The sequence below is a fragment of the Trachypithecus francoisi genome, unplaced genomic scaffold (assembly GCF_009764315.1).
Source record: "Trachypithecus francoisi isolate TF-2019V2 unplaced genomic scaffold, Tfra_2.0 Lachesis_group2, whole genome shotgun sequence".
Lineage (NCBI taxonomy): Eukaryota > Metazoa > Chordata > Mammalia > Primates > Cercopithecidae > Trachypithecus > Trachypithecus francoisi.
The window spans coordinates 83,961,889-83,977,665 of record NW_022681465.1 but is presented as its reverse complement, the minus strand read 5'-3'; the positions used below and the strand labels follow the sequence as shown (position 1 = coordinate 83,977,665).

At 37.8% G+C, this 15,777-nt stretch overlaps 1 protein-coding gene across 1 annotated transcript in view; it reads right to left on the bottom strand.

Annotated features, from left to right (window-relative positions):
- ITGA1 (integrin subunit alpha 1) overlaps nt 1-15,777 on the bottom strand; it is a 174,063-nt gene that overhangs the window by 74,996 nt on the left and 83,290 nt on the right.

The following is a 15,777-nucleotide window of genomic DNA, read 5'->3' as shown; positions in this document are numbered from 1 at the left end:
GGTTTCCAGCCTCGTCTGCTGATATCACTGACATCAGAAAGTTTTAGTATTAATTTCATGTCTGATTTATACATACATTTTCACACTGGGTCTTTTGGAAACTAAAAGCATATTCTGATGTTTTTAGAAACAAATAAGAGAAGCCAAAATTTAAAGCAATTTTTATCATCTTTGAGTTACCCTCTAGAGTACACTGGTTATCTTGGAGCAATTATGTCCTTATGCTTAAATAAGAATACTATGATATATATTTAATGGTCTTTTTAAAACTTTTTTCTCTAATTATTTAAATTATAATAACAGAAATATGATCATGTTTTATAAGTGAGGAAACTGAGTTGAAAACACCCCATCCCTACAGTGAAGTGGTGGAAGGGGGTCTAGTCTAAGATGTGTATCCTTTATCCCAGGGTTCTTTCAATCACCCTATTTCCTCTCAGTAAAAAGGCATCTATCTAAAATCCTCCATTCTTTAGTCATCTCTGTTGTGGGAAGTCAGGAAACCCGAATGGAGGGACCTGCTGAAGCTATGACAGAAGAACATAAATTATGAAGATGTCATGGACATTTATTAGTTCCCCAAATTAATACTTCTGTAATTTCTTATGTCTGTCTTTACTACAATCTCTGAACATAAATTGTGAAAACTTCATGGACATTTATCACTTCCCCAATCAATATTCTTGTGATTTCCTATGCCTGTCTTTACTTTAATCTCTTAATCCCTTCATCTTCGTAAGCTGAGGAGGATGTATGTCGCCTCAGGACCCTGTGATGATTGCATTAACTGCACAAATTGTTCATAGAGCATGTATGTTTGAACAACATGAAATCTGGGCACCTTGAAAAAAGAACAGGATAACAGTGATGTTCAGGGAACAAGGGAGATAACCATTAGGTCTGACTGCCTGGGAGCCGGGTGGAACAGAGTCATATTTCTCTTCTTACAAAGCGAATAGGAGAAATATCACTGAATTCTTTTTCTCAGCAAGGAACAGCCCTGAGAAAGAGAATGCATTCCTAGGGGGAGGACCCTGAAATGGCCGCTCTGGGAATGTCTGTCTTATATGGTTGTAGATAAGAGATGAAATAAGCCCTGGTCTGCCGTAGCGCCCCCAGGCCTATTAGGATGAGGAAATTTCTGTCTAGTAAATTTTAGTCAGACTGGTTGTCTGCTCTCAAACCCTGTCACCTGATAATATGTTATCAATGACAATGCATGCCCAGTGGGACATGAAACTTCATTAGCAATTTTAATTTCGCCCTAGTCCTGTGATCTCGCTCTGCCTCCATTTACCTTGTGATATTTTATTGCCCTGTGCAGCATGTGATCTCTGTGACCCACACCCTATTCATACGCTCCCTCCCTTTTGAAATCCATAATAAAAACTTGCTAGTTTTGTGGCTTGGGGGACGTCACAGAACCTGCCAACACGTGATGTCTCCCCTGTACAACCAGCTTTAAAATTTGTCTCTTTTGTACTCTTTCCCTTTATTTCTCAGACCAGCCAACACTTAGGGAAAATAGAAAAGAACCTACGTTGAAATATTGGGGGCTGGTTCCCATGATATACCTCAACCTGCTAGCTTCTGCTGAGTGCCACTGCCATTTCATGGCTACTAAATGAATTTGACTAACTAGCTAGTTAACTGAGATATGTTAGAGTATATGATGCAACAAACACACAAATACATATATCATATTTTGTAAAAATAATAGAACATATAAATTCTCTCCTAAAGCTGCTTAGTTAGGTATAAAATTAATAAGAAATAACTAGACAATATATGTAATTGTAAGAAGAGGTTACATTATCAGCTGAATGAACGTGCACTCTGCTCAATCCATGTCCAGGTTAGCCTTGTTCTGTGAATTTATCTTTCACCCAGTATCCTTTACTACCTATTCTGAGAGAGCTACTATATTCGGAATAAAGGTGACCAGAAGACCCTTTGGGAACAAGATAGGATTCAGCCAATTAATTACACAAAAATAGCAAAGTAGATAAAGACACATCAATGACTCCAATTCAGGATATTTTCTTGATTTTTATAATAACATGTGAAGAACATTTTTATTACCCTCTGCATAAATTTAAAATTTTTTTTTCAATGACCCTAAAGCTTTTGATTAGTAATCCTTGGGGACACTGAATAATTATTAAGGGACATATCCATGGATATACATGTCTTTGTGTATATAAATGTTAAGTGTAAATAAAAGCAAAATGGTTTTGTTACTTGGATAATCATTATGGCTAATTCTAGGTATCAAAGTGAACAAACACTGTTGTGGAAGTTAATTGCTCATCAATTAAGGACATCTCACAGAGTCTGCTTTGTTTTTATTACCCCGTGTTTTTATCTGATTAAGTAAGAGGCTCTACTTTGAAAATTTTCCCTCCTACTCCTGTGGTTTTTCTTGAAAATTTTAGCATCTACTTAATAATCTATCAGTCTAATATCTACTGATAATCTATTGAATACACTAGTATCTATTTCTTTGACCTCCCCAGCATCAGTAATGTTTCCTCTGGCCATCTTCTCCCAAGGTCTTATCCTTGACCTTGTCATTTGGAAGGCCTTGTCAGCAGCTGAATTTCAATTTTAAATGTCCTCCTTTTTGACCATTAACTTTGGCTTATTTCACTAATTCCTTGACTACATTGAGACCTCCAACTCCAACTAATTCATTAATACTGCCGTTTTTTTGTACTTAGACTAGATTCCATGGTACAATCACTATAATCATTTATTTGCAAACATTTAACTCCTTTAACCGTTTTTTCCTCCATTGACTCACTTGGCTAACTTCCAACTCTGGTTAAATCCAATTATCTCCTTCTCTGTATATGCTTCTGTGGCTTTGAATGCTGCTTGATGCAAGTCACACAACTTGTAACCTGGTCTCCTTTTAAAGGAATGACCATGAATCTCAAAGGAGGTTGCATATTTGAATGCCGCCAAACACTACTACTATTTTTTTACTAATGAGTGCACGTTGTTCCCATTTATTGGTTTTAATCTAATTGTCATAAACTGCCAACTCCTTGAGAAAAAGGGTTATCTCACTTACATGTGGGGATGAGCTCACATGAGAGGAGTTGAAGGGATGCCAACTTAACAAGACTGCTTTGTGCCACATGTGTGTTAATACTTTACATTTACAACACACTTTACATATCTTAAATAACCTACTATGAACTACTGAACTATCTGGAAAAATTATCTTCACATTAGGAATAGTAAAAAACCCAAAATGTTGATAAGTCAGAAATCAGTGCTTTAAATTTTACATCTCTATCATCCACCTATCCACCTCCAATATGTGCCTGGCTTCTAAAAGCTTATTCTTTGTAAATCTTAAAATATAAGATGAGTTATAACTGCCTATTCCCTTATCTGCTCTAGATACTTTGCTTCTAACAACTCTACCTGAGACTCTCTTCAGATGACTGCACTTGGGCTACTAGACTGCTTTACCCCAAAGACTGAAAGAACCAGGAGTGTCTGGGAGTCCCCTGCCCTCCCCAGCTCCCCAACACCCTGATCCACAGGTAATGCTGAGTGCAGGAAATGAGAAATCAGCCCCCTGACTCAAGTAGAAACTCTCCTTCCAGATTAAGCTGAGGCCTGGATTCCACTTGAAATTGCACTTTCCTTTTTCCTTTGTTGGTATATTGTTTTGCTTCCCTGATTCTTCGACTGCTTTCTGTTGGAAATGCTTCCTCACAAATAAATCACAATCATGTGAACCGTCCTCTCAAGGTTTGCTTCTGGGAGCTAGACCTAAGGCAGCTGTCAACTATGTCCCTTCATTCCTACTCATGCAGGACAGGTGAGCCCCAAAATGGGTCTTAGCCCATAAGGGTTCTTAGTTTTGCTCAGGAAAGAATTCAAAGGCAAGGCGGAGGTGGAAGAAAACACCTTTATCTTGAAGTTGCAGCGTTACAGCTCTGGTGGCATTACAGTTCTGTGACTGCTCCTGCCAGACAGGGCTACCTCACAGGCAGAGAGGAGCAGCTCAGGGCAGTTTTGCAGTTATATTTATACTTAATTTTAATCACATGTACATTAAGAGGTGGTGTATGGGCCGGGCACGGTGGCTCAAGCCTGTAATCCCAGCACTTTGGGAGGCCGAGACGGGCGGATCACGAGGTCAGGAGATCGAGACCATCCTGGCTAACACGGTGAAACCCTGTCTCTACTAAAAAATACAAAAAACTAGCCGAGTGTGGTGGAGGGCGCCTATAGTCCAGCTACTCGGGAGGCTGAGGCAGGAGAATGGCGTAAACCCAGGAGGCGGAGCTTGCAGTGAGCTGAGATCCGGCCACTGCACGCCAGCCTGGGCGACAGAGCGAGACTCCGTCTCAAAAAAAAAAAAAAAAAAAAAAAGAGGTGGTGTATGCAGAACTTTCTAGGGAAGGAGTAATAACTTTTGAGTCCTTGGGTCATTGTCATGGAATGGGACAATAACTCCTGGTTATTGCCATGGCAATGGTAAACTAACATGGCACCCTAGTGGGCTTGTTTATGGAAAGCATCTTCTGCCTCATCCCTGTTTTAGCTAGTCCTCAATTTGGTCTGGTGTCAGAGCCCAACTCCAGAGTCAAGTCTTGCCTCCTACCTCATTACCTTAGCTCAGGCCAGACATCATTGCTTTGAAGTTGGACCATGGCAATGGTCAATCTCTTTGCTGCTGATTTCCCTCTCTTCATTTCCACTCTCTTCAAATCCTTCTACATATTCCTGACAGACTAATTATCCTGAAACTCTGCTTTCATCCTATAACATACTTGTTCAAAAACCTCCAATAACTCTCCATTGCCTGTATCAATGACTTTGAAATCTACTTTAAAAGATAGATTTTTATTCTAATATTTTTTAAAATAGATAAAACTTCAAGCTACTACTTGAAATATTAGGTCCATATGTTAAAACCCAGTTTTCTCCCCTTGACCTTCAGTCCCTCAATATTCTAATGCAAAATTCTCCATTCACCCTCATCTTCAGGACTCTCCAGCAAGAATTCCACTCCTACCAAATGCTCTTCTTTGTCCCTCCTACTAAGCTAATCCTGTAAGATTTAATTCAATTCCATCCTCTCTGCAAAACTTTTCTTACCTTGTTGCCAAGGTAGCCCATATTGAGCTTCCCCTTCTTGGAACTCTGAAACAAACTTGTCTGTGAGTATTACATTCTTCTCAACTGTTTGAGTGCATACTTTATCTTCCCAAATACCTCCTAACTTTATAGGGAGAGGCAGGGGTAAAGAGTATGGACTATGTCATGGCTTTTGATATTCCCTTATCCTTCAGTGCTGTTTTGCTTTGCTCATAGTTGACCCTAAGACATTCTTACTAGATGACTGTAACATTTTGCATAAGCAAATGGAAAACTGAGATAGCAGGGAAATAATGATAAGCGGAAAAAGATAGATACAGCAAAGTCTGGGAAATGTGAAGAGAGACCAGTGGAAAAACTCAAGTCTTAGGGAAATGACATTCAATGTAGGTCTCTGGCTGATACTGGGGTGCTTGTTTTCCTAGGAACCAGACAGAGTCAGGTCTGCTGTGAATCTTTCCCAGAAAATGGTATCATTTATTAAAAGTAATGGCAAAACCGCAATTACTTTGGCACTAACCTAATATTAATTTTCATTACAGACAAAGAGTCAAATCACAAAACAATCAAATGTAATGTTATGCTGAATATTGGTGAGATTCAATTCAACAGAGATAGTTTCCATCTCACCTTAGCTTATAATTTAAGGCTAATAAAACAAGCATAATGTATATGTATGCAGCAGAATCAAATAAGTATGAGAATTAAACAGCAAGTTAAAAAGTAAGGCAAGTAATGAACATTGTAGGAAGGAAGAGGAGAGAAAATCACAAGCATATTTATTCTCTCCCACTGAAAATCCTCAAGGAGGAAGGAGGACTCAGCTTCCTGAATCTGAAAGCCAGCTCAAAAATAGCCAAGAGATCATGAAAGTACTATGGAAGGAAACCAAGTAGCCTCAGCCTGGAAAATACGTCAGAGATGATAATTAAAGGAGTTTAAGTCATCCTAGAAATTGAGAGGAGAAAGGAAAAAAAAAACAGTAACTGTAATATTTGACTTGAAATAGCCAATTACATTGGAATTATACAAAAGTCAGAGTGCAAGTTGGATAGAGGGCTGGTGACAACAAATAATGGAGGTGGAAATATTTTAGGCATTTTGATGAATGGAAATGGGTATGCAGGGATGACAGCTAAAAGGTGCAAGTGGGTTGAATGTGGACATTCTTTCCCAGAGATTGTAAAGAGCAGTTTATGGTATCAGTAAAAGAGTAGCTGAATATAGAAACAACAGTCTCTTATAATATCAAGGGGGATAAGGAGTCACATGCGGAAGGAAAATTCCTTTTCAGAGACAACTGGAAAGGACACATTTACCTCCTGAGGAGATGTGTTTTAAACTTCTTGATTAAGTAGAACAAAATAAATGGATGGGTAGATAATTACAGTCCAAGGCCGAAGAGACCTAAAGGCTGATTCAGGCTATGGCATAAATCAGGTACACAATTGGCTATGGATTTTGTTACATGAACAAGAGGTTTGTAATATTTATTAGAACATTCCACTTAAATATGAGATTTACAATCATGTTTTCAGGTAAGTCCCCAAGCAAATATCCACTCACCTTTTTTTTTTCCCAGGTAATACTAGCATCCCTTTGTATGTTACTAAGTTTGATTTAAAAAATAATTTTATGGTCAAATAATCTTGGAAAACAATGAGTAAAATAAAGTATATATCTTTATAGCAGACTCCTCCCCATCTCTACCTTTCTCCTATCACTATGAAAACTGTCACAAATTGCAAATGGTGCAAAAGAGTAAGGTTTTCTCTTACTCCTATCCCCACTTCTTCTATTTAGACTTATAAGCAAATTCTTTCAAAAGTTTTCTTGGAGTCTTTAAAAACAGGTATTGTGGATTACTTATTGGAAGACCTGGTATATTTTATTCTTATTTAAAGTAATATTTTTTCTGAGGATCATATTCAACACCTCAGACTGGGAAACATTGTTCTACAACAGTAAGAGTTACTTAATTGTCAAGATCAACTAATTGTTCTGTGTTTTAAATTCACCTTCATTATATTTACGACCTACCATCATGCATTGTAGCTGTCCCAATATATGATTTTACCTCATTTCTAAGTTGGAAGGTTTTGAGATCAGGAACAAGATTTCAGTGATTTTTTTTATTGCTCTTCACAGCTAGCAAAATACCTGATCGACCAGACACTTTATAAATATTCACTCAGTTCTATAAAATTAATTATCCAATGACTTCATTTCTTTCGTGGGTAGAGAAGAAAGGGGGAGAAAAGTGAGTGTGAGGACATGAAAGAAAGGACACTATCAGAAAACACTGAAAGGAGGGCCTTTTGGATTAGTCTCTTACGAAACTGAAAGTCATGTTTAAGACTTTAAGAAAGATCTTAAATGAAAAGAGTGTTTAAGAAAAAGAAGTGTCTAAAGTAGCTATGAATTTCTGCTATGGCTTGAATATGGTTTGTCCCCACCAAAACACCAAAACTGAGGTTGAGGCTTGGTCTCCGATGGAGTGGTGTTGGGAGGTGGTGCGTTTAAGAGGCAAAAAGAGTCAAGAGGGACTTTATCATGGGAGTGAGTTCTCACTCTTGTGGGACTGGATTAGTTACTGCAAGAGAGCAGGTTGTTATAAAGCATGGCTGCCTCTTGTGTTTGATCTTTTTGCACATGGCTGCTTCCTTTCCTGTTTCTCCACCATGTTATGACACAAGCACAAGGCCCTCACGAGAAGCTGAACAGCTGCAGCCACCCTACCTTAGCCCTCCCAGCCTCCAGAATCATTAGCTAAATAATCCACTTTTTTTTTTTTTTTTTTCAAATTATCTAGTCTTGGGCATTTTGTGCAAAGTCAACTAGGATAAGTATATTTAGTCAAAGAGTTATGAAGGAATGGAGTTATTTATTCATTAATAATCATATTATTATCTTCTACATCTATCTTGTTAAGTCAGGGTTACACCAGCACCTAAATTTTAATGCCCAGCATAAGCTAAGTTTCTGGGATTTAATTCAATAACAATATCACAAAGTCAATGGTTTCTTTAGGGAAGTAATGACAAAGTGCAACAATGAGGTTTTTTTGTGTGTTTCTGTAAGATACACAATTGCTTAATATGAAAAGAGCTCAGGCTTTATGTCCGGCCAATGTATATTTTCTTTTATCAGACTATGCTACAAAGCCCTACTCTACAACATGCTTCCAGTGTGACTAAGTCAGGGTATGAATGTAGTAATTATACAGGCTACAATCCCAGTTAGCTGTTAGCAAAAACCATTCTGAAGCTACATTGGCAGAGGCCAAGTTTAACATTTTGTCATTATAAAGAGGGATATAAATGGGACTGATTTACAGGTAGATGATCATTTCCTAAGGAAACAAGTTTTCAGAAACATTATAAAGTTGATAAATAATAGATACAGGCTCTAGAAAAAGGGTGTCTTTATCTGGCCTCTTGCTTCATGGAAGGTGCTACAATGAAAGTGATCTAGGCTCAAAAATGCAAAGATAGGAGAGGTTAAGACAAAGTTAATTCACTGTGTTTGTGGAGAAGGGAGAGGGCTATAGGAGAAATTAGGGCTGAGGGGAATGGGGCTAGATGGGTAAACACCTGCAAAGGAAAGACGGAAATACAATGTAAAGGGTTGTCCAGGGAAATCCCTCACAAGCAAGTACCTTCCAGCTCAGTGGATCAATCAGACTTCATGAAGCAGAGTAAGGGAAAGACGTCACTAAAACAAGGATTTTATACATGAGAAGGTAAAAATTCAAAAACTCCCATTTTTTTCCAACATAAAAAAGGCTCACGTCATGTGCTAGTGTATTTATGTATTCTAAAACCCTAGACTATCTTCCATAAATGAAAAGATGAAGGCACAATTCTGTCGTCATGGAATTCATAGTCTACTGGGAGAGACAGATCCAAAAAACAAAGAGCAAAGCTACAGAGTAATAAGAGCAGTAAGGAAATATGCTCTCACGGTTGCAGATGCTATGGGAACATAGGAGGTGAAGGCATTTTTCTCAAGAGCAGTGGGTAGGATAATCATAGAAAATTACAGAGAAAGTGATATTTGAAGTTCTCCTAGCATACAGTGCTTGAGACGAAGCAGGGAATCTCAGGAAAAGCAAATAAAAAGAGCACAACACTTCATGACCAAGGAAGGCAAGAGCCCAGGAATGGCTGAAGGGTAAGCTACTCAGGAGGCTGAGGCAGGAGAATAGCTTGAACCTGGGAGGCAGAGGTTGCAGTGAGCCGAGATCATGAGCAAAACTCCATCTCCAAAAAAAAAAAAAAAAAAAAAAAAAGAACTGAGGTGAGTATAAGGGGAAGCAGGATGCATGAAAAGTGGCTGGGCCAGGTGGTCAGATGTCAGTTAGTGCACTAGAGAGCTTGGATATTATTTAGCAGGCAACAAGAGGAGTTGTTTGTTTGTTTGTTTGTCGTTAGGAAAATGTTCTGAACTTATTTTGAAATGATTATTCTAGTGCCTGATGGCTGGAGGGGTGGGAGAATGGAGACTAGAGGCTAGTGAGAGAGAAGATTCACCCCATTCCCTACAGCACATTTGGAAACTGTAGCCAGACTGACAAAGGTATGGCTGCCTGGCTCCCTCAGGCTTCTTTTCAGACCTGAAAACAATGAATCAGGCCCCAGATTTAAGGCTTCTAGGCAAATGGCCATAAAATCAGCAGTAAAAAGAAAGATAAATAATATTCCTAAAATTTAATTAATTTTCTTTTTCATTTTGCCTGGTTTAATGCTATGCTACACTTTTGATGTGAACAATCTAGACATTGTTCCATTAGTATATTTCACTTTTATATCAAGCTTCACAATTTACTGGTTTTATTTAAGGTAATGCACTCATATTTGACATATTTATATTATCTTCATTTATTATTAAAAGCAATGTTATGTTTAGATATTGAGGATCAATAAGGCTTCCATAATGTTTTACCATCATATCTTTTATGGCAAGCTCAGAGTGCTTCAGGTTTGTTTTTATAGGTGTTTTTTAAAAGGCAAGTTTATAGCCTTTACTCTGTCTTGGGTAAAAAAATTGGGTGACAAAAATTCCTTGACTATGCTTGCAAAAGTCTTAATTGGGCCACACAGAAACAGAGAATGGATTTTGAGTAACTATTTAGAGTGAGTGTATTTCCCTAATGCATACTGAATTGTCACATGGAAAACTTAATATGTTTCCTTCCTTCCTTCCTTCCTTCCTTCCTGCCTTCCTGCCTTCCTGCCTTCCCGCCTTCCCGCCTTCCCCCCTCCCTCCCTCCCTCCCTTCCTCCCTTCCTTCCCCCTTTCCTTTTCTTTTTTTCTATTTTTGTTTTTTGGAGGTAACAGTTACTTTGAGAAATGTTCCATATCTTTGACTCTGCCTTTTATTGCTTGCAATTACTAAATGACAAATCTATTACTGCAGAGAATAGGAATCATATTCAATCTATATCTATTGTACCAAATGTATAACTAATCAATACAGCAAACAAAAATACAGGAGGTGTAATTAGAATACAACCTTTATTTGTGGCCCACCAGCCCTTCAAAATTTATTCAAAGTGAAGTATTTTCCTATCCCTAGATGGAAAGATAAAGATCTTAAGATTTTTTTTAATTCTTAGTTTTAAAATGTCTGTTAATTTACAAAGTTATATATTTTAATTTAGTCTGTACCAAAAGAAACTGCTGTATTTCTAGGTTGGAAAGAAAAGATCAAATAGCAATACTTTCATGTGGTTCTGTCTAAAAACCAACAAGGCGAAACATCAAAGCACATTTGTAGTTAAATCTTCTCTCTTACTTCTACTAAGGGCTTACATGAGGTGAGAAGCCTGTAGTTGAGAAAGATGCATGACTGACTTTTATTTGTTTTCCTACTTGTTTTCACTTAGATTGCTAACTGTGATTTCTGACCTTCCAGGGACAGAGGTAGGGAAGATAAATAAGGATAGAGAAATTATTCCTGCATTGGTATTATCCTAAGATAAATCAGGACTTAATAGGTATGTACAACTTTTTCAAGGGTTCTTTGGAGAACTCCCTTCACTGAGATGTCTCACCTACACCCTGCCCTGAGTGAATGCATCCCACTGCTTCAGTCCCTAAGAATTACAGAGATCTTGTGCGTTCTCTGCAGAGGCAGCCACTCACTTCCAGTAATCCCTATGGACAGGCCCTAACATGACCTCACGCTGGCTCTTCCTTTTGAGTACCCATGCCAATCCTGGGAAAACACATGCATTTTAACAATCTCTGGGGATGCAGGTTGACTCCAGTGCAGTGACCTCTGCTCTGACTTCCCTGTCAGCAGCTAGACATAACAGCTGCTGTCATGCTCTCACAATTCAGGCAGGAGTTAGGCATTAGTCAATCAACTACGTGTCCAAACTCCAGTATACACATACCAAGATGTGTATGACCCCACTGAAGTCTTTCTGAGTAGGCTCTTTCTACAGAGAAATCTTCTCTACAAATCTTATCAACTACATTAATAGTCTTTTAGAAATTTGGTATGGATGAGGAGTCTAAAAGTTCTCTGTCTGGCTCTTAGCTTTCTATCTTTTGCACCTTCCTCTGGGTAATCTTTCTCACGATTCATTTTTATATCTGTTCCTTTCAGAAATGGAGATAGAGAGAATCCATAAAGGGGAGAATAAATTCCAGAAGCTAATTTTGCCAATCATAGGGTGGAACTGAATGCTTTCATTAAAAGAAACAAATAAAACTAAAAACAAACAAAAAAAATCAAACAGATTTAAATTATATTAGGAACAAATCAAGAAAAAGAATTGGTTGTCAAGCAAACAAACTGTTTTTGGAAAGAATTACTGTAAGACTACATGAAAAGATAAGCATGCTTTTCAGCACATATTTTCTTTGAAGAGAAAATGTCTTTCCAAATTTTCTATGACTAGATTTATTTTCTGAACCCACTGAACAATGATCAAACTTTAAAAAGAGTTTACATGCATTATACTTAAAACCCTATTAAATGTGGTTTAGCAAAAGCAATGGCTTGGTAAATATGTCCTTTCCAATCTCTTTATTTTGGAGAATTATTTATGAAAGTAGTCACTGATATAACATAAGCCAAAATAGAAAAGAAGATTAGAAAAGACTGAACACTAGAGAGTCAAATATAAAGTAATATACTTAAAATAATTTTAAAAATGCCAGTTATAGAAAAAAGACTTATTAAATGTCCAATAATCAGAGAAAAATCCAAAACTGGACTCATTATGATACAAACATTTATTCAACAAGTGCTCGTTGAGGGCTTACTATGCTACAGTAAACCACTGGGCTGGCCACTGATGAAGATAGGAAGATGATGCAGCCTTTGCTCTTGAGGTCCCTATTATCCACAGTATGCAGCAAACACAGATAGACAGACAGACACATACACACACCCACCAATATAATAATTATGCCTTAGTCCAGTGTTTCTCAAACTTTAATCTGTTTAATAATCATATGGGGCCAGGCATAGTGGCTCAAACCTGTAATCCCAGCACTTTGGGAGGCTGAGGCAGGCTGATCATGAGGTCAGGAGTTCAAGACCAGCTTGGCCAACATGGCGAAACCCTGTCTCTACTAAAAATACAAAAATTAGCTGGGCATGGTGGCATATGCCTGTCATCCCAGCTACTCGGAAGGTTGAGGCACGAGAATCGCTTGAACCCGGGAGGTGGAGACTGCAGTGAGCCAAGATCGCACCATTGCACTCCAGCCTGGGTGGCAAGAGAAACTCCGTGTCAAACAAACAAACAAACAAACAAACAGAAAAGAATCATATAGGTTGCTTATGTATAATGCAGGCTCTATAGCCACAACCTCAGAGATTCTGATTTTGAAAATTTGGGGTATAGTTCAAGCATCCCAGTGATTTGGAAGCAGAAATTCCATGAGCCATAATTGGAGAAACATTGCATTAGACAGAAGTACCATTAAGGCAGCAGCCTTGTCTGTCTTATTCCCCACTATTATCCAAGCTATAGCATAGAGCTTGGAACATAGTAAGCCCTTAGTATATACATCTGAATAAATGAATGAATGTATATGGTTAAGCTCTACAATCAACGATGCAAGCAAGATGTGACATACAAAAAAAAAAAAAACAGAAATATAATCAGCTTCTCTCTTTAAAAAGCAGGTTTCCTTGGATGAAGTCAGAAGATACTATAAACGACACTGTGCTGAGTGTTTCATTCAGAAATATTCTTCTCTGTGGAATGAGGTTCTGAATCTGAATCTTCTGTCTCAGGGTAAGTTCATTTTCCTCCCATTCAGTGGTAGCATCTGGACCCCAAGGACGCTCCTGCATGTGTCTGAATAGAGCCATTGTTCCCTCCAGGAAAGACATATAACTTCATGTTGCCCACCCTGGCAGGCTAGAATTCCTCTGGTGGACAAGAAGAATAGCTCCTCTTTTAGGACTCTCAACACAGAAATGTAAATTAATTATAGTTCTAACTGAAAAACATCAAAATTGTAGAAGAATAGGTTGAGCATATAAGCAATTGACTGTTATTTATTTCTTTACAAGATGGAGTCACTGGCATAGATCTTCACAGAAGCTGTGATTATTAGTCTAAAAGAACCATATGGATTTTCTTTCTAAAGTTGTGGACCAACTTCAAACATGTCACAGCTGCACTGATTTTCACAAATAGCTACGAATAGATTAATTTTTATAGTAATATAAATAAGTGAATTTAAAGGTAAAATAAAATATGTAGATGGCTATATAATAAATTTTTAAAAATATTTCAAGAATGTTATTAGCTTTGGAAGGAAAAAACTGGATAAGAAGATCAAATGGGATGGACAAAACAAGAAGAAGGAAAGAAAGCACATCATGGGCAAAAGTGGAGAAAGCGGAAACACAAGCCATTGCATTTCAGGTATGTTAGTGCAGGGAGCGAAGCACTGTCAAGCTTAGCATTGTTTCAGCCAAGGGCTGCCTGAGGAAGGATGACGACAGTCATCCTCTTGAGATGGAAAGGGATTGAAATCTACTATTTAGGGGCATTAGATGGTACAGGCTCTGAAGCTTCTCTAGAAGTAGAGCTCTCAGAAAGAAAAACAACAACAACAACAACAACAACAAATTCAACTACAATTAGAGAACTGTGTTCTCTGATCTGCCATCAGCGAGCAGGAAGACCTTAAACAAGTCAGTTAGCCTCCATGTCACCTTCATAAATTGAGGTTTGGGGCCAAATGACCTTTAAGGTTCTTTCCAGCTTTAATTTTATGACTCTATGCTATCTTATTGGCCAAGGAGAGATGGGATAGAGGAAGGGAGGAAAGGAGGAAGGGAGAGTGGTCCTCAGAAAGGAAAAAAGGAGGTCCATGCAGAACAGGAGCCGGAAGGAAGAGCAAGTCACATCCTGGAGTGGGTCTGTTAAGATGCAGACTGCCCTGAACCCTGTACAAGAAGGGATAAAAGATCCCCTACCATCCACTAGTAATTTCACTTGAGAAGGCCAATTGCAAATAAGTCACTTCTACGGAAAATTACATTTTGTGGTATATAAAAGCCCATTTCATTTTTAATGATTTTACCCTGATTTCAAGAAGTTTTCTATTGTCCAGTAGGATGTATATAACCTTACCCTTCCACTTGCTCTCTACAGAGACCTATTCAGTCTTGGAATGCAGTAATACATTTCACTATGAGGTCTGAGTTCAACTTCGAAATTTTCAACCACCATCCTTTTAGAAAATTATACATACATATATATTAAAATATAAAGAGAGACATAAATATACACAGACACATGAAGACACATGTATGTGTATATATGTGCACGTATGTTCCAAATTTAATGTAGGTGTGGCAAACATTAATGCACTCAGACTGCTTTTTCAGTGCCTCAGAAACTTCTTCCAAAGTAAAGCCCTCAGGAAAAAAAAAAAAAAAAAAAAGATGATCACTGTACTGATTGCAGTTCTACAATCTTAAAGTCTTCTATGCTCTCCACAGCTTTCAAACCACACAATAACCTTTTAGACTCTGATTCTAGGGCTAATTCCTGACCTGAGGCATCGATTTAATTTTGACATTTTATTTGCCTGTTATCCATTATGTCCGCTCTGTATTTTAATATATATGCCCATATAAGTTTAATAAACATTAAATCAGTCAAATGTATTTAATTAAATGCAATTAAACTCAGTATCTAAAGTGGAAAAGCTATGTGAGAAGTTCCACTTCATTTAGTGGCAATAAAGGAGATGTGTTTAGAAATAGATATTAATTGGGGGAATAAAAGAACAACTATTTGATTTTATGGAGAGATAGCCAGGGGCATTTGCTTTTAACTTAGGGAAGAGAAATTATTAATAGGGAGGACAACATACTTTAAGTAGTATCCTCTGGTCAGTTACTAACTTATTTATGTAATGTGAGAAGAGAGATTATAATGTGATGGGTTCTTTGGGATGTCAGATTGGTTTCTACAAACTCTGACACCCTGCTCTGATATTACCAAAAGTAGCTATATCCATTTTAAGTAAGAATTAAATTATGAGTTTATAGAAATCTGTAAGAGTTATTTTCCAAGTGCATTACAAATGGCAGCTTTCATAATATTTTTTGTTTAGAAAATAACACAGCCTAGGTTGGGCACAGTGGCTCACACCTTTAATACCA